The 18850-nt window shown below is 46.3% G+C and overlaps 1 long non-coding RNA gene across 2 annotated transcripts in view; it reads left to right on the forward strand.

The window, feature by feature from the left end:
- Positions 1 to 14094, forward strand: part of LOC112915988 (uncharacterized) — a 37268-nt gene extending 23174 nt beyond the window's left edge. For both annotated transcript variants that reach the window (XR_011997575.1, XR_003234225.2), the window contains exons 3-4: positions 6570 to 6768; positions 7999 to 14094. This is a non-coding gene — a long non-coding RNA (uncharacterized lncRNA). The remainder of the gene's footprint in view (positions 1 to 6569; positions 6769 to 7998) is intronic.
- The last annotated feature ends 4756 nt before the right edge of the window (positions 14095 to 18850 follow it).

Below are 18850 nucleotides of genomic sequence, written 5' to 3' on the forward strand. Positions count from 1 at the left end.
GATGCCAATTCCCAATCATGCTCTCCCATCTAGGAGTGGGTGAGTTGGCTTGACTAATTAGCATATTCCTGCCCCCTAGACACAATGATTGGTTCAGGAATGGTCATGTGATCCAAATTGGTCCAATGAAAGTCAATTCTGAGATTTTTGCTGGAAAGCCTGGGAAGAGGCAGCTCTCTTTCTGCTGGCTGCTGAGTTGTACAATGTACAACATAAGCACAGAGCTGGCAGGAGCGACTGCATGGAGAGGGCTTGCCAGCAAGTGGAACCAATCCAGAGGAGACAGGGCTAACAGAGAGAGAAAGAGAGATTGCAATTTAATTTTGAGTCTCTGGTACCAGCTGTCCCTAAAGACAGGCCTACTACTGGTCTTCTCTGTTACTGTTGCTTAAGACAGTCTAAACTGGGTTTCTGTTACTTGCAACTTAGTGTCCTGAAATAATAAATAATGGAGATCATATGATAACTTGCTTTCCCAACTTCTTAGATGAGTTGATGAGATCCAGCCAATCAACTTTTATAGTGCTTTCTACTGCCACATTCTAAGCACAGGGGATAAAACCACGAATACAATGGAGTCCTTGCCCTCAAGGAACTTAACTCCTAGCAGGAGGAGACAGCTATTAAACAAGTTAAATACATAAGAAAAGTTCATGCATAGATAAAAAGAACCAAGAAGATTATATTGGATAATGAGCAGGAGAGGATGTTTAGTGGGGGTAGCCAGAGAAGGTCTCTTGAAGGAGGTAGTGACTTTTGAGATGAGGTCATAAGAAAGAGAGGCAGCTGTTCAAGACTGGGGAAGCATGCTCCCATAAAAAGAAGAGCAAATGTAAAGGCTCTCAGACTGGGACAATACTGGCTTGCCTATCCAGGGGACAGAAAGACAGTGTGGCTGCAGTGTCCTGAGTGAGGGACAAGTAGAGACAGATGAGACTGGATAGGTAAGCTGGAGCAGCCCCTTGACCTTCTGAGAATTTGGGCTTTATTCTGAATGCAGTGAGCCCTCACTGGAATGTTTTTTTTTTTTTAATTTTTATTTATTTATGATAGTCACAGAGAGATAGAGAGAGAGGCAGAGACACAGGCAGAGGGAGAAGCAGGCTCCATGTACCGGGAGCCCGACGTGGGACTCGATCCCGGGTCTCCAGGATCGCGCCCTGGGCCAAAGGCAGGCGCCAAACCGCTGCGCCACCCAGGGATCCCCCCTCACTGGAATGTTAAGAGGACCTGAGTTACCTTTTAAAAACATTATTCTCATTGTCAGGTAAAGGTTGGAGTGAAGGAACACAAGAGGGAAGTAAGACCTATTGGGAGATAATGCAAGAGTCCAGGCAAGAAATTACAGAGGGACCCTGGACCAGAGCTAGAGCAGCAGAGATGGAAATGGACAGGTGGTGGATTTGGGATATGTTTTGGAGGCAGAACCAATAGGATCCATTGATGGGTTAGAAGTGAGGTGTGAGGAAAAGGGATGATTCAAGCACAATGATCAAGTTTTAGCCCAAGCACTTTGGTGGATGATGGTGTCACTTAACAAAAGTGAGAAGTCCAAATTGGGGGACAGACTTGGGGTAGGAAAGAATTCATATTTCTGTCTTAGCTGTGGGAGACGTCCAAGTAGAGATGTCAAGTGGGCAATTGGCTAGCCACACCTGGAATTCAGCAGAGATACTTAGGCTGGAAATAGTTATTTGCAAGTCATAGACGTGGATGGACTGGATGAGGACACCCAACTAAAGAAGATGGGTGGTCAAACATGGCCCTGGGCCTATACCAAGGGGAGGGGGAGCAAAGGGAAATGAGGAATGGCCACTGAGGTAAGAAGAAAAGCAAACATGATGTCACAGAAGCCTAAACAAGTGTTTCAAGAACAAGCAAGTTGTCATCTAGGTTGAATGCTGCCCTGAGGCTAAGTTGAGGATAGACAACTGGCTAGTGGTTTTGGCAAGATGACCCTGATAAGCGACTGTCTAGTTGAGAGATAAGGATGAGAGGCACATGGCAGTACAATGAAGAGAAGAAAGCCAAAGGAAAACACCCAGGTGGTAGGTGAGGCTTGCTGGCCAGGTGCTGTAGGGCTAGACGAGTGGAATGTATTGACCAGTCTTTGTGAGGCATATGCTGTGTTTAAGAGTTGAATATTTTTACAGTTCATTTTTAGTTTAAACTTATATACAATGAAACACACCTATCTTAAGGGATGAAGTTTTTTTTTTTTTTTGACGTAAAAGTCACATAACAAAATTAGCCATTTTAAAGCAAACATTTCAGTAGCATTTAGTACATCACAGTGTTGTATAATCCCCACCTTCACCTAGTCCCAATTTTCATCACTCCCAAGGGAAGACCCCATAGACCTTAATGGTATGGTATGGGATTTCTTTGGGGATATGCTGTCTTAATTCCCCATTTCACTCCAATTCACATTTATTTTTTAGGTCTGAGCAACTAAACTCCGTGTAAAACAGCTCTTCATTGAAAGATCATGGGCCAAGCCAAAGTAATCTGTGATGTTAGAAGTCAGGATCATGGTATTTTTGGAGAGGACAGAGTGTGTAGTGAAGGGAAGGAGAACACCAGGGGGCTTCAGAGGTGGTCTGTTTCTTCACCTGGGTGGGGGTTGCATGGATGTTTTCACGTAAAGATAATTGTCAAGTTGCGCACTCATGATACATACACCTCTCTGTCTGTATGTGTCAACTTAAATTTAAAAACAAAACAAAACAAAACAGCCAAGGAATCAGAAGGCCTAGGCTGCAGTTCCAGCGCAGGAGGTGGGGAGCTGTGTGACCCTGTGCAAGCCACTCAACTTCTCTGGACCTCAAACTCCCTCATCTGTAAATGGAGAGGATTGAGCCCTTCAAGGATGCCCTTCAAGGTTCCTTCCACCCAATATGGTTCCACATGCCGTTTCCCCCTTTCGAAGTGGGGCGTTTGTGCTGCTAAATCAGCCTGAAGCCCTCCCTGACCTTGGCAGAGGGAGAGTCAGGCCTTATTCATGTTTTTCCTTTCAGAATCTAACAGTTGCAGCTGATGTCTCTGTGGTACCACTTGTCAGCGGCAAGGCAGCTGTGAAGTTAATGATAGTGCAAATAAAAAGCTGCTAGTAATTAGGCGGCTGGATGTTCAAGCATTATTGTTATTTTAAAAAATCAATTAGCTGAATAAGAAAATGCCATTGAGACAAACATTTATTTTTCTCCCTAGCACAGTTCCAGCTGGGTAGGAGGATAATGTGGTCAATTCCAGAAGGGGGAAATATGGCGCTGATATATTGGAAATTAATATATCTTTTTAAAAGTGCATAGGGGAGGACAGTGGCTTTTAAATTTTTTTAAGCTTTTATAAGGGAGGAAGAAACTTCACATAACCACCTGCAATTTGTACCCACTACTGCTTTATTAGCGAGCCTTTAGCTCTGGCAATGACCACATCCCCATTTCCTCCTTTTATTTTTTATTTTTTTTATTTTTTATTTTTTCCCATTTCCTCCTTTTAGAAGGCCTTTCGTAACAAAAAATGCTTTCAGGACATCTCGGGTTATTGACCAGTATTCCAATCGCTGGGATAAGACCTGGGGAGTCTATTTTCAGTCTATTTATTGGGAAGCAAATAAATGGAGAAACACAAAATGTTTCCTCTATGTCTCTTGTTCATTGTTCAAATAACAGCACTTAGCCAAGCAGATCATATAATGGGGTTGTGTTTGTGTAGAGCGCTCACCTGGGCCTGTGTCCTGCATTAACCAGGTGACTCTGGGGCCAGTTATGAAAATTTCCTGTGATTTAGTTTCCTTATCTGTGAAAGAATATTCTGTTAGTACACATACATGGGTGTGTGTATATGTCGATGCAGGGACATGTGTGTGCACACACATGCACACAAAAATTAGCTTGCATACACCATGGAAAATGCTTTGCTCAATGCCTGGCATGTAACAGGCACTCGGTAAATATAGCTATTTTTACTCTGGGGGAAAAGGTAGTTCTTATGCCTGTGGGAAAGGGGCAGGGAAGTGTTAGGTAGCAGAAAGTGGATCCAACTGTTTTCCTATTATGTGGTCATATGGACTCCTGCATGTAAAGGCTCTTGACCACTGTGGCTCTCATAAGACCCCCAGCAGGGCTTTTAGACTTCTCTGTGCTTATCAGTTTTTAGTCCCTGCTCGTTGCACTTTGAGAACCACAAATAGCCCTGGAGAGAAGGAGTCAGAAGATCTGACTGTTCCCCTGTAATGGATGATGACCACACCCCCTGCCGCCACAGCTGGTGACACAGGCCTTTAGCATAATGGAAGGCATTTGGGGTTCTATTTTTCTCTCACTGCGTAGAGGATTACTCACCTCACTCCTCTGTGTCACAAGGAAGGAGAGTGGGGGGGGGGGGACACAATAAACTGCCAAGGATGAGTCAAGTTTTAATAGAGCATCTTTGCTCTGAAGGCAGTGACTGCTACTTCTTATGCATTCCTGAGATTCAAATTGCAAAGCAAGTCTCGAGCTATTTTACTTCTTTCTTTTTGGGGAAGGGTGGCAACTGCAACTGTGGGGGTTTTTTTTGTTGTTGTTGGTTTTGTTTTTGTTTTTGGTTTTGGTTTTGGTTTTGGTTTTTTTTTTTGAACTATATTTTGACTGTGTTCCTTCTAGGTTGGAGAATGAGGAAAGTGATACTCCCAGAACTGGCTCCTTTAGGCCTCTGTGAGTCTTGATTATGAACCCTCCTGGCTTGTGCCTCTTCAGCTCTAAACCTTCTCCTAAAACATCGAACCCCTTCTGAGCATTTCTGCCCTTCCCTTCCAGAAGCAGCCACAGTCAACTGGCTCTGGATTGAAAATGAGTGTGGAGAACTACTCCTTCCCTGACCAGTATGCCTTTGTGGACTTCTTAGCAGGTGTGCCATCTATCTGCTGCTAGGTTTAGTTCAGCCAGGAAACTGGTTAATTCCCACATGGGTGTATGTACCACCACCTGTAGCTCCAACTTCCCTATAAAGCTCTTTTCTCAGAGTGGTGTGGAGTCTTTCCCCAGGAGGTTGCAGGTGTCAAGGGAGATGTCAAGGGAAAGGAGTGCTAATGAGAGAGGAGACAAGATCAGTTTTAGGATCACTTAGTGTTTCAGTTAAAGGATATTTCTTATAACCCAGTGTATTTGCGTATATTTTCTTATTTCCATGGTATGAAGCAGAGGAACAATCAGAAAGAAAGTAAAGGGTAGGGGCAAGTTTAGGGTACAGGGCAGGAGAGAACACAGGACACTGTTGAGTTGACCAGCCAATTGGCAGCAGCATATTTTAAGCATCTCCAAAGACCATAGGAAACAACATGGCAAAAAACATTGATTTTAACTGAACTAGTGTGCTTGAGGCCAACAGTTCCCAAACATAGTGGAGCATTACAGTCACAGGGAGCTTTCCGATGATACATGTTCCGGGCCGTGTGCCGGGGAATTCTGAGTCCCTGATCCTGAATGGGTATCTTCAGTTGAGAAGTTTTCTCAGGTGGTTCTGATGACCAGTTAGGTTGTTTAACTGCTAAGTTGTGCCACATTTCAAGGGGAGATGGTCACATGTTATCTACCATCAACAAGGCAGCTCAGACTTACGTCTATACTTTTTGTTATGCAATGTAACACACAAACAGAAAAGCACACAAAACAGAAATGTGGTGCCAAGCAAACACCCAAGTGTCAAAATAGAACATTGCCAGCAGAATGTTTATTGGAAACTGAATAAAAATCTTCAAAATTTCCGAATTTGTAAGCTACTAGAGCTGTTCCATTTCTCCAGCACTTGAATTGCAAGCCTTGGGTTTTAGATACATCTCCGGAAATCCTTGAGCTTTTCTCTGACTTTTCACCCTTTGTAATCTTGCACTTGGATCCTGTGATTAACCAGGAATCAGCATCTCATTTCAAACCCTAGCTAGTTCCGCCACTTGCCTGCGATCTCAGATAAGTTCCTTTACATCTCTGGCCTTTAGATTTCTCATCTACAAAGTAAGAAAAATAGCAATATCTACCCTGTAGGATTTTGTGAGCATTAAATTTATTGAGCAAACTCAATATTGCCTGGCAATCTATGACTTTCCTATGAGACCCTGTTTTCACTTTGCTCTTCTCCGAAACGTCTCTTCCCAGAAATTAGTCCCTTGCCAAAGGCTCATGCCATTTCCACCTGCATAGAGACATGCTCTCTTATCTCTTGCCTTGAAAAGGAAACAAGCAAACAAACAAAAAAAGAACCCTCCTTGGGGATCCCTGGGTGGCTTAGCGGTTTAGCGCCTGTCTTTGGCCCAGGGCAGGATCCTGGAGCCCTGGGATCGAGTCCCGCATCGGGCTCCTGGCATGGAGCCTGCTTCTCCCTCTGCCTGTGTCTCTCTGCCTCTCTCTCTCTCTCTCTCTCTCTCTATGTCTATCATAAATAAATAAAATATTAAAAAAAAAACCCTCCTTGACCCCACATCTCTCTCTCCTGCCATTACTTTATTTTTCTGCCTCCATTCCCGGCAGCATTTTTGTCATCACCGTCTCTGCTCATCCACTCTATGTGGTCTCCTCTGTGCTCTACAGTTGGGTTTCTGCTGTCCCAAAGCCACCGTGACCACACCTGGCAAGATGACCAAGAATGTCTGCATTGCTCCGGTCCAGCTATTACCGTTCTATTCTGAACTTAGCTGGTCTTTTGGCCACATTTGACAAAGTTGACGCTGCTGAGAGCTGGAGAGAGAAGCCTCTGAGCTGAGGGAACTGAAAATCCAAAAGCTCTGAGGTGGGTACAGCTCAGTGGGTTCTATAGCAGAACACAAGGGCTGGTATGGCTGGAGCATGGAGGGAGGAGTATGAGCTGAGAAGGCAAAGGTCTGCAGGGGCCAAGGCATGTGGTGTGTCATCAACTCAAGTGAAGCTTCTGCCCAGCAACTGGCATGGAGAAGGTGCTCAGTGTTAGCTCTTATCCCTGTTATTGTTAAAATCTCATTAGTGCCAAGGGTGACAAAGAGGAGCAGGGAGCTGGGTAGGGACACAGGCCTCGAAGAGCTTTCAGCTTGCTGAGGGTCTAGATTATATCCATCATGTAGGCACCTGAATGAGAGTCCACAAGCCGATTTCTTAATGGTTAATTTGTTGTCATTGCCCTTCCCCCTACCCACACACTTTCTGGTGAATTGTGTCCCATCCTGTGATTCTCTCTGGATAATTAAGGTTTAGTGTTTCACTTGAAAGGGAGCAAAAGTGGGCTGTAAGTCCCTGTGAAGAAAGAGATGACTAAGAAGCTACAAACCATGTGATTACCATGTAGGCTGAGGACAGACAGTGGCCCCGTGTCCTCTCTGCTTCTCCTGTCTGCTCAAAGTAATCCCTTCCAAATAAATAGTAGCTGGTCCGTTGTTTCATTTGTCTAAGCTGCGTGTTACACAAAGGAAATGAGACTCTGGAAGCAGCCTTTTGGTTTCCTGATGCAACACGGGTGACCTAAAACAGGTGTGTTTTTATCCTTCTGGTGTCTTTGCCACACACATTCACACTGTGGGCATACCTGCAGGTGCACACACACACACGCACACACTCAACACACATTCGACATATAAACACACTTACTGACTCAGTGCATCCCCACATACACACACACACACACACACACACACCTTTGTCATATCTGAAATTAATTTGCTTTCGTTTCCAAACTCTGACATTAGCAGTTCTTCCTCAAAATGATAAGCCCATAGAGCATTCTGGGTAATGGCATATAAATGAGTAAGATCACTGTGTTCCCTGTTTTTGATTCTGCTAGGCCATTCATATGGCAAGAAATATGCTAGGGTAGAATGTATTCTATTCTTAATCTGATTGTTTTCAGACTTTTGTGCTTGAGGACATTTTGTCATTGTACTGGTTTTCTGGTGTTCCTCCTTTTCATGTCTGGAAGCTCAATATTCTTTTCTGTCATGCACCATTTCCAGCATTCCAGGCCAACATGATGTCTTTATCCTCTCCGTTTTAGATTCGAAAGCATCTGTCGAGTGTCTGAATGTGTCTGGCTCAATACAGGTGCTTCACCTGAAGAAAACCTAAAAAAGTATTAAAAATCAAAGCCACGGAAGATCTCAGCAAGATTTCTTTGACAATTAGTATTTTTCTTTTTTTTTTAATTTTACTCTATGTTAATAATCTTATCTTAGAACCTATCAATCGGCCACTAATAGAAATGGGGAAAAAAGGTGGTCCATCACCTGTAGATCAATTAAGAAACAATGAAATACACAATATCAAAACCAAGACACACAAAGAATGAAAAATCAAGCCACATAATGGGGGTAAATGTTTGCAGCACATTAATGATTAAGGGGGCTTAAAGAATCAATTCAAGTAAAAATGGGTGAAAAAGTGAACACTTCACATGAGAAATCCTAATGCCTGGGGAACGTGTGAGGAGTGCCCACAACCTCACTATCAATAGAAGCTTCAGATTATTAATAGGGGTAAAATTTTAGATGGACAAAAACTAAGAAGACTCCTAATTCCAACTGTTGTTGAGGATGCTGAGCAGCAGGAGCTCTCTCGTGGGAGAGTACACTATCCAAAGCCTTTGGAACACTGTTTGGCAGCATCCAAACACAAAACGCCGGACTTGTGAACAGCACTTCCACTCCAAGTCCTAGTCCTAGCTGCTGACAACACGTGCATGAGCCCAGTGACGAAAGCAGCAAGATTTGCGATGGTCTGGAAGTGAAAACAGGACAAACGACCACCAGTAGCCAACTGGATAAATGGATGACGTGCTGTTTACCCTGTGGAATAGTTAGCAGCAGCAAAGACCATCACGCCACAGCTTCAAACAATGACGTCAGTGAAGCTCACAGACTGTAATCCTCCATCCTCCATCCAGGGCCAGACACTCTAGGGTCAGGCACTCCTATAAATTTGGTGACTTCCTAATGCTGGAGTTAGTCTGCAGAGCTGTGCCTGCTTGGTGCCCAGATCTTTTGGAGGGTGAGAGAGGGTCCCTGATAGGGTCTCCAGTAAGAGGAGTCCTGGGCTCCCCCCGGGGAATTGCCATGGTTCCTGTCACTGCTGTTGAGAGCATTCAGCTTGCTGGTTCTTGAATCATAGGTGCTTGTTCAGTTGAGTCAGAGGTCTTTCCTGCTTCTCACTGGCTGAGTACCTGTGCCTCCAAAGTGTTTCCCCAGCTCCTGCTGTGGACCCTGCCTTCCTGGTGCCTCCTCCTCAGGGGCATGGGGATGTAGGGCCCATGAGATTCTTAGCTACCTACATCCTTCATTCCTCTGTTCCCACTATAATTTCAAGCCATATATATGTATTGTCCAAAATCAGGTTAATCCTAGGAGCATTAGAGAATGAGGTCATCCTGGTCCTGGCCTCCGTATATGTAGCCCAGATGTAAGCCACACAGTGAAAATGTTAAGACATTTGAGTGAATGCAAAGTACCAGGAACCTACCTTTCTCTCCAGAAAATCGCCAGCCACCTCTTTTCCTTTCCAGGATCAGGTTCCTATAGCCCCACTCTTTATGTTTTTCAGCGCCTCCAAAATAGGCTCCTCATTTGCCTCCCCATCCGCACTTTTTTTAAAACCTCAAAATAGTGTACTACACACACAGTTTGCCTTTTCACCTGTATTTCTTGGCAGCTGGACATTTAGATCTGCCTGGTTAAAGGGTTCATAGTACTCCAGTATAAAGAGGTGCTAATGGCTGGACACTTGGGATCTTTTTTTTCCTGGTTTTTGTCTAATAGGCTGCAGTGAAAAAGAATCTCCCTGCTTAATCAACTTTCCCAAGACTGAGTTTCCTTGGGTAGTTAGAAGAATGTTTAACTTTTTCTTTCAAGAAAAGAGGATGTGAGCTGAGAGGAGCCTTCTGTGGGCCTGCTGGGAAATTGGGGCTCTTCTGTGTAGTAGCAGGGTCATCTTGGGAGAGCCACTTATCACATGGAGGTGACATGGGAAGATTCCCATAAGAATGGTGAAATGCAATAACATGTTGGTTGAGATGCTTTAAGAAGGGGACACCTGGGTGGCTAAGTGGTTGAGTGTCTGCCTTTGGCTCAGGTCGTGATCCCAGGGTCCTGGGATGGAGTCCTGGATCAACCTCCCCACAGGGAGCCTGCTTCTCCCTCTTCCTATGTCTCTGTCTCTTTCTCTGTGTCTCTCATACATAAATAAATAAAATCTTTTTTTTTTTTAAGATGCTTTAAGAAGTTGAAAACATTATACGGCAACAATAAAGTGTGACTAAAGTAACGGGGCAGATTGGACTGGAATCATCTACTACAACCAGCCATATACCTTTATGTTTGGATAGATGATACCTGGAAGACTGAGAACACCTAATTCAGACCCTGGCGGGGAAGGGGGGAAGGACTAGAAATGTACTGTCTCGTGTAGAAGTCCATGGGGTAGGCTGGCTTCAGGCACTGTGAGATTCAAATGCTCAAGTGATGTCACAAGGCTTGGATTTCTTTACTTAGCTCTGTCTTCTGATGTATTGGCTTTCATAAGTCTTCTTGTTGTGGGGACAAGATGGCCACAGCATGTCTCCTCAGGCTTTGGTACAGCAGGAAAAGGAAAGAATCTTCTTCTCTAGTAGCTGAAACCTGTCCCAATTTGAGTCTTCTTGACCCTAATTGGAGTTGTCAGTCAGGTAGGCATTTCTGAACTACCCAGAGAATATAATTCTCTGGCTGTCTCAGCCCAGATGTAATACCTTTTTTGGAACTCAAGGCAAAGTCAACTCTGCTAGAATCCTCTGGACTGAGAGAAGAAGAGTAGACATCTGAACCTAAACCCGGTGCTATTCTGGCATTAAGTGAAATGGACAGTGGGCCATCAAGAAGCCACAAATTCTCACTACATTTAGGGACCTCCTGTTCGTGTGAGCCTGTTGTTTCAAAATTCTGGCTCAGCTGAGTTTCCTTCAGGGAATATCTCCACATTTTGTTTTAGGTGGTGGTAGAACCAACTATTAGATGCATGTATGTGGCAAGAGAAATGTTTGCATTTTGAAAGTGTTTCTCTTTTTCTGAGATAGCTCTTCCTCCTATCATGCAAAGAGGTTTACCTCACAAAGGTCTGGCAAAATGAATGTAGTTCTTAATCGGAGTTGCAGGGAAAGCAAACACACAAAGGCTGAGCATCCTCCCTCTGCACAGCTAAGAAGAGATTAAGTGCAGAACCCCCCCCCCCCAATACGTGCAAGGTCATTTAAATCAGAGCAGAGAGGAGGAAAAAACCAATAATTGTTTTTTGATCGAACGTGATTACATTTTAGATAAGCTCATCCACGCTTTTGCTGTCACAAAGGAAAAGTTGAGGAGGTTGCCAAATAAGCTCCCCTACCTTCAAGTTTTGAAAGAGCCAATTATGAGATGCAAATGACCCAAATCTGGGCTAGGAGTTTAACCCTGAAATAACCGATAAGCATGTCAGTTCTCTAATCTTATTTTCTTAGGGTATGCATCTGTTTTGACTCCTTTCTGTGTCGTCTGTTTCTTTTTCCTACTCTACCTCACCCTCCAGTCTTCATGTTCTGGGAGCTGGCTGGCCTCACTGCGCACAGGGGAGCACCGTGCTCACGACCCATGGGCAGGTGCTGCTGAGCTACAGATTGCTGCCCAGTCACTCACCATTCATGTAAATCCGTGGTACTATCCTGCCCTCGGTTCTGCTTTTGGAGAGAGTGGGGGGTCCCGGGATAGGTGAGCCCCAGGAGGCAAGCCGGAGGGGGCCACCAAGAGCATGGGTGCAGAGCAGCCCCTCTGATGGCCACATGGCGGAAGCAGGACCAGAAGGGCTTGCTTGGCTCTTTTCTGTCTCTTGGCCAAGCAGTGCCCAGCTCCCTCCTCCGCAGTCCTTATTCCCAGGCAATGCATTCCCCTGTAATCCAGTACCCACAACCCTGGTAGCCCTCAGACTTTCCTTTGTGTGGTCAGTAACAGGTTTTAACATATTTTAAATTTAAATGCCTTCGGGTATGGTATATGTGTATATGTGGATGCATGTATAAAAGCCTTTTGTTTTCCACAGTCCCTACTCCTCCCTATTGCCTTTCACAGACCTGCTTCATTACACCTTATCTGACTGACCTTCAGCTAGTAGGTAACACATTAACCCTTTCATTTTTATCACCTTAATTCTCTCTCTCTGAAGCAAACAATAAACATCGAGAAATGCCTCAGTCTTGAGTGTGTACCTCTACCGCTTCACTGAGCCACACTGGGTCCCACTCTCCAAGTCTGACTTTCCTGTCCCCAGAGAAGCCACCCCTCTCTGAGTCCACATTTTGACCCATCTTCCTGCCAAGCCCTCCAGCCTCCTCCTAATTAATTCATACTCCTCCAGAGCTCCGCTGAAAGCGCACTTGCTCAGGAAAGCCCTCCCTGACTCCCCCCAATTAGGACGGATCCTGTCACATGCTCATAATACCCTGTACTCTTGCTTCACAGCATTTACCCGAATGCTCTTGCAATAGTTACCTGTCCTCTTTCCTCCCTCCCCACAAACACCTCCCAACCTTGACCACCTCCCAAATGCAAGCTCAGGAGGGTGGTTACTCAGTTTGTCATTTTCCTAGTTTATCTCCAGCTCCAACGGAGCACAATCAGAGTGCTCTTACATGTTGATCAGTGAGTGAGTGAGTGAGTAAATGAGAAGATGGTTAAGGCATCAGACTTAGACTGAACCGGCAGGGAGGAGAGTTTCAGGGGGAGGACTGCAGGAACGCCGGGTTCAAGGGAGCACAGCACGGGCATATGATGGTACCATGTGGAGTCTGGTTCATTCATAAATTCCGGCCTCTGTGAATGCACCAGGCTTCCTGACGTCCCCTCAGAGGGGGACCCAGCAGCCAGAGCGTTTCCCAGCAGCCCACCAGGTGTAGGCAGAGGAAGGTTTCTCCCTTCCCATGGGCTCTTTCACTTGAGCCCCAAAAGTCCCCTCTTGCGCTCCTTCTGGTAAGCTTTCCTCACCTTCCCCACTCTGTTTAGACTCCTCCCTCCATTCCCTCTTTGAAATAAAAGCCATTTAGTGATATCTTCCTTGGATTCTCTTTTTTCTATCTCAAATCTAGCCTTCGGCAGCACTTATCTTTAGTGATATAGGGTGAGCAATCTTCCCAGGAAAAGTTTTTCTACATGTCTGTGGTTTAACCTGAATTGTTTTTGTTTGAGGTTTAAATGGATCTATTGATTTTCTGACCCATTCAGGAACTTCGCTATTTTTAAATAAAAGAGGGATGTACCAAGTAATAGGAAATTGAAACCAATTTCCATGGATGCAAGTCACCTTCAAGAAGGACAGACCACCTTTTGGAGGCCTGATATAGTGGGGGAAGAGATCGAGATTGAGGTATTGAGCCTGCTCTTGCCGCAACCCCTCACTGGTGGCCCTGCACTAGCCCTGTCTGCACTATGAGGGTGTCTGTGCCAGGATGGATCTCAAAGCCCCTCTAACCCTGATGACTCACCTAGGTCCCTGAGCTCAGCATCAGTGGATGTCATTCTTTCCCCCTGCACTGAAGCCCACAAAAGCCCCCGAGAGCACGGGTCACCAGGTGGCAGCTTCCTCGGTGGGCTTGCCTGTGTCCTTGGACAGTCCTCATGCCTGTCTAGGCAGGGAGTGCATTGTGAGGTCCAACTTACAGGAATGGAAGGAGATGAGAGAAATGGCTCTTTCTTTGTTCTGTGAATACCCTAAATGAGCCAACCTCTTACTTCCACCCACTGGGCCTGTGACACAGGAGCTGGCCTCATGGTTGGTGTTAAAGGATTGTGTGTTTGTGTTTCCCCCACCACTGAAATTCAATGTTGAAATCCTAATCCCCAGTGTGATGGTTTTAGGAGGTGGGGCTTTCGTGAAGTAATTAGTTCATGAGAGTGGAGCCCTCATGAATAGGATTGGTGTCCTTATACAAGAGAACACCCAAAGAGGTAGCTCACTCTCTTTCCACCATGGGAGGATACAGGGAGAAGTTGGCTGTCTGTAGCCTGGAAGACAGTTTTCACCAGAACCTGACCATGCTGGCATCTGGTTCTGAGTTTTGAGCCTCTGAACTGTGAGAAATAAATGTGTGTTTTTTAAGCCACCCAGTCTAAGGTAATTTGTTATACCTGAACTAAGACACTTGGGTCGGAAGAGGTGTTCTCTGCATACACAGGGGTCTCTCCATAGTGCCTTGTGCTCTTTTCCCTCCTCTAGTCCTTGCCACTACTGATTAGAATACACCAGTATGGTCAGGCAGGAAATGTGAGGAGGTCTCCTACTCCTCTGCACCCGCATCCTGATCAGGGAGGCATATTCATCACCAAAGGGGACATAGAGTTGGTCAGTCATCAAGTATTTTCCCTCCCCTGGGGAACACATCATAGTGGAACAGAAGAATTCCCTGAAAGAGTCACTGGTTCAAGGACACTTATGGCAGTTAATAATGAAACACCAAGTTAATGCCTCCCAGGACTGGAGAAACTAGGATCCATTCATCCCAGAGCCCTAGGAAGCAATGGCAACCATGTAAAGAAGCCTGGAGCTGGTTAAGGATTTGGTGTTGGGCATTTAAAGGAGATGGTGGGTGGAATCCATGTGTCAATAGTGTGAGCGCTGCCACCAAGTTATGCTACCATATCTGGCTTCTGAAACAGGATGAGATTTGGGGCCCTCGGGTGGCTCAGTTGGTTAAGTGTCTGTCTGGGGTACTGGGGTTGAGCCCCCCATCGGGCTCCTTGGTTGGCTGGGAGCCTGCTTCTCCCTCTCCTTCTGCCTACTACTCCCCCTGCTTGGGGGAGTAATAATAAATAAACAATCTTTTCCAAAAAAATGAAACAGGATGAGATTTATAGCACCAAGCATGGCTGGCTTTCTGGCTGCAGGCTTAACCCACCCAGACCCTTCCACTCTTCCTAAACGCCTTTCCCTGTTTGGAAAATTTTATGAATCTCTAGTTTTCTAAAGAAAAAAAAATTGACCTCCCTTGCCAGGCCAGTGCTCATGGCTGTTCCATTCTTCTACAATGGAGCCTCCTGAGACATTTTCCGCTTCTGCCATCCATAAGCCATGAGGGCAGTGAGGCACAAGCCTCCATGCCCACCCACTCCTTGTCCTCTAGTCCCTGTTCCTTTTTCGGGGTCTATTTCTGGGTCACCTTTCTTCTTGAAGCACCCCCCATCCACTCGGTCCCTATGGGTCCCTTATCTCTCTAAATTCCATTATAGAAATGAACTACAACTCAGTTCTGACCTTCTAGATTATAAGCTGTATGAGGGCAAGGACTGGTTCTGTATTGTTCACCACTGAATAACATTCATCATCTAGGGCAGTAGCTGGCACATAATAGATGCTCAATAGATAATTACTGATTTAATGAATTCCATATTTTATTATTTGTCCTGTTTCATGTATGCAATTTGGTTGGCCCAAGTAGACTGCAAGCTTTTCAAAGCTTAAACCTGGTCCCATAACAGGTACTTGTAAAACTCTTGTCTATTGATGTAGGTGGCCATCAGAGCCCAGAGAGGGTAGTTACTACATAGGATTGGGCAAGGCTGAGTGTCTTTGCAGATGCCTTTTCTGGAATGTAATTTGATACCTCAAACCAAGAGCCTTAAAACTGTCTACATCCCTTGACTTGAGAATAGTTCTTCTATAAATACGTCCTAAGTAAATTAACTGACATGTCATCAATATTAATAAAACAAGAATGGCTGCAATTTTCTAAATGGCTAGGCACTTATATGTGCCAAACCCTCAGCTGCTGGCCACCTTACATATATTCCTTCCGATGATACTAAGTTCCCTCCAGAACCAATATTTTGGAAATTCAGGGAAAGGAAAGTGAAATCTCATAGCAGAGATCTAGAGCAGTTTTCTTAGAAGAGGTAGCATTCAAGCAGAATCTTGTAAAATTATAGAACCCCAATAGATTGGGAGTTGTCAAATTGTGATCTGTGGGTAAAATCTGGCCCATGTCCTATTTTTGTAAATAAAGTTTATTAGAACACAGCCTTTCTCATTCATTTACATACTGTCTCTGGCAGTTTCCATGCTACAATAGTGAAATTGAATAGTTGTGGCATAAATTGTATGACCTGCAAAGTCTGAAATAATGTTTGAGCCTTTACAGAAAAAGCTTGCTGACCCCTGCAATATATGGTTTCATGTGTATGGGAGGAGCCTATAAGAAAAGGAAATCCACAGCTTCTGGTCAAAAGTAATATTCATTTCCTTGGAATGGCTGTATTTCTGGTCTTAATAACAATAGCAGACACTTATGTGGTACCTATTATGTGCAAGGTAGTATTTTAACTGCTTTACACATACCAACAGTTATTATTGTCGTCGTCGTCGTCATCATCATCATCATCATCATCACATCCCCCTTTTATAGATGAGGAAGTAGGGCCAGAGGGACCAAAAAGCATGCCCAAGCATGCACAGCTAGCAAGCAGCAGAGCCACTGTTCAATGCCAGGTTGTACCTGCCAGAGGCTGTGTGTAGAACCACCTCTTAGTGCTTCTCACACCCTTTGGGATCCTGAGCATTCCTTAATTCATCTAACAAAAGTGTACAGAGCCCTACTGTGGTGTAGGCCTGGTGCTAGATGCTGTAATAAGAGCCCACTGTTTCTTTCTGCTCAGGCATTTCCTACCATTTTCCTGACAGCCCCACACACCCTGCCTACTCACCTGGGAGCAGAACCACTGTTTGGAGCATGGTGACTCTCTTTTGATGCACTGGCCTTGGGAGGTCAGGGAAGCTATGACATAGCAAATGTAAAGGCTTTTCCGGAACAGAGACAAAGTGCTAAAGCCATGATGCAGTGATCAAAGACAGAGTCACCAGCTGAGTAAGGAAGGGAGGGGGCCTGGGGCCCTGTCGTGATGCCCAGAGACTAGTCATCTTGGCCATGAGGATGTCTTATGTCCACTGAGGCTGCGGGACTCTACTCAAAGCTGCATCGTGATTAACTGGAGAATGAAGGCAAGTCAGCTAGCTCCAGGATTGTGCTCTGGCCCATCTTCACCAATCAGCTTTGCTCCGTGGCCTAAGCATCCCTTGTGGCTGTTTTCTCATCCACTTGCAAAGGTAATTGGTACAAGAAAGTGAGATACAAAACTTCATACTGATGATATCATCCAAGACTGGGGGAAGGAGAGGGCTGCTCTGTTGGGATATGTTTAAGAGCAAGAAAGGTGGACAGTAGGGCAGGTACCCATCTGCAGAGGTTAATGCCCCCGTCTCTGGCCACCTGCCCTCTACCCCAGTCGATGGGGAGATGGGAGTGGAAAGAGAAGCTGTGTAGAGTCAGTACCAGCCACCTTCACCCACAACCATTACTCCCTGGGCAGCAAGCCTGGGAGAAGGCCAGCTTGTACCCCAGTGCTTCTCTGTCGCATAAATCCCTCCCCTCCTCACCCTTACAGCCCGATACTGAGAAGAAGAAAGAAGAATTGATCCAGGCTCCCGGCCCTTGGAGGTATCACACACAGCATCAGTCATAGAGTCGTGGGTGTCAAGTTGAAAAAGAAAGAAAAAAAAGCATACACTCCACCCCAAACAAAATGGAAAGAGATGGAAAACACTTGAGTATGAATAACAGGCTGCCCTCTCAGGATAGCTCCATCATCTGGAGGTGAGCCCAGAAGGCAGGAGACAAAACCGTTTCTGAGTTTCTTAATCATTCCTGGAGGGGGGCAGCCCTCAGGGGACGCATCCACCTCGGTCCCCTGGCCGGCCCTGGCACATCTGCTGGTGAGCTGGCTGGTTGGGGGTCAGGGGACCCTCAGAGTTCAGAGAGGTGGGCTCTTGAGGAAGGCAGAGCGCCAGCACCCACGTAGACACGTGCCTGGCTGGCATCTCAGCCCTGTGCGCCTCTGCGTGGCCGGGGCCTGCGCTCAGAGGGGCTGGGCACGTTCACGTACTGGTGCCCACTCCTGTTCTCCACTCCGGCTCCCAGCTGCCCGCAGTCCTGGCCGGGATCTCAGGAATGAGCTGGCCCATGGGCCTTTGCGCCAGGTGCCCGTGCCCAGGTGCCCGGTGCAAACTGGCAGATGCCACCATTCATCGACCCCAGCACATGGTTACTGAGAGCCTCCATTCACCCTGCCCAGCGCCAGGGCACTGGGAGCCTCAGGGCTACTTGGCGGGCACCGCCCCTAAGCAGATAAAGACACTCTAAGCTCTGGAAGAGGCGAACAGGTGCCGAGAGGGGAGGTGCCAGGAGCCCCGGGTTAGCTGGGGGGTCAGAGGAAGTGTCAGGCTGCCTGGCGGTGTGGCGGTGAGCGGCGGCTGAGGCCCAGGGAGAGGGAAGCTGCACAGGCTGCAGAAACCGCACCTGCATAGCACAGGCCTTAGGCCCCCGGAAGGCCACCAAGGACCCAGGTTGGGTACAAGGCGGAGAGAGTGGCTCTGGAACAGGACGGGGCTCAGGCAGGGGCCCAGTGTGATGGGACTTCTGCTGGGACTTCCCCAGGGCTCGGTCTCCCGGCGCCGCACAGAGCAGCACCAGTTCTCTCTCCTGAGATTCAAACGTTGTTTACTTACTGGTTTTCTCTCTGGCTCAACTTTAAATTTCTCGTTGCATTTAAACCAGACCCCGCAGCCCTCCCCGCCCCCTGGTCCATGTTTGTTTACGTGCCATCATTTCTGCCCTCTCTGAACTACGCTGAGCAAAAATAGACATCCAGGATAGATACAGAAGACAGGAGAAGGACACGCCGAAGGGCCCTAGCTTGGGGTCCCCATGCCCCCTGGAGACCCCATTCTGTCCAGGCTGGAGGCCCAGCTGTTACAGTGCAGGAGGTTGGTGGGGGGAGCCAGGGGCTGGATCCGAGTCCCAGCTCTGCTCC

This window comes from Vulpes vulpes, chromosome 15 (assembly GCF_048418805.1).
Source record: "Vulpes vulpes isolate BD-2025 chromosome 15, VulVul3, whole genome shotgun sequence".
NCBI lineage: Eukaryota > Metazoa > Chordata > Mammalia > Carnivora > Canidae > Vulpes > Vulpes vulpes.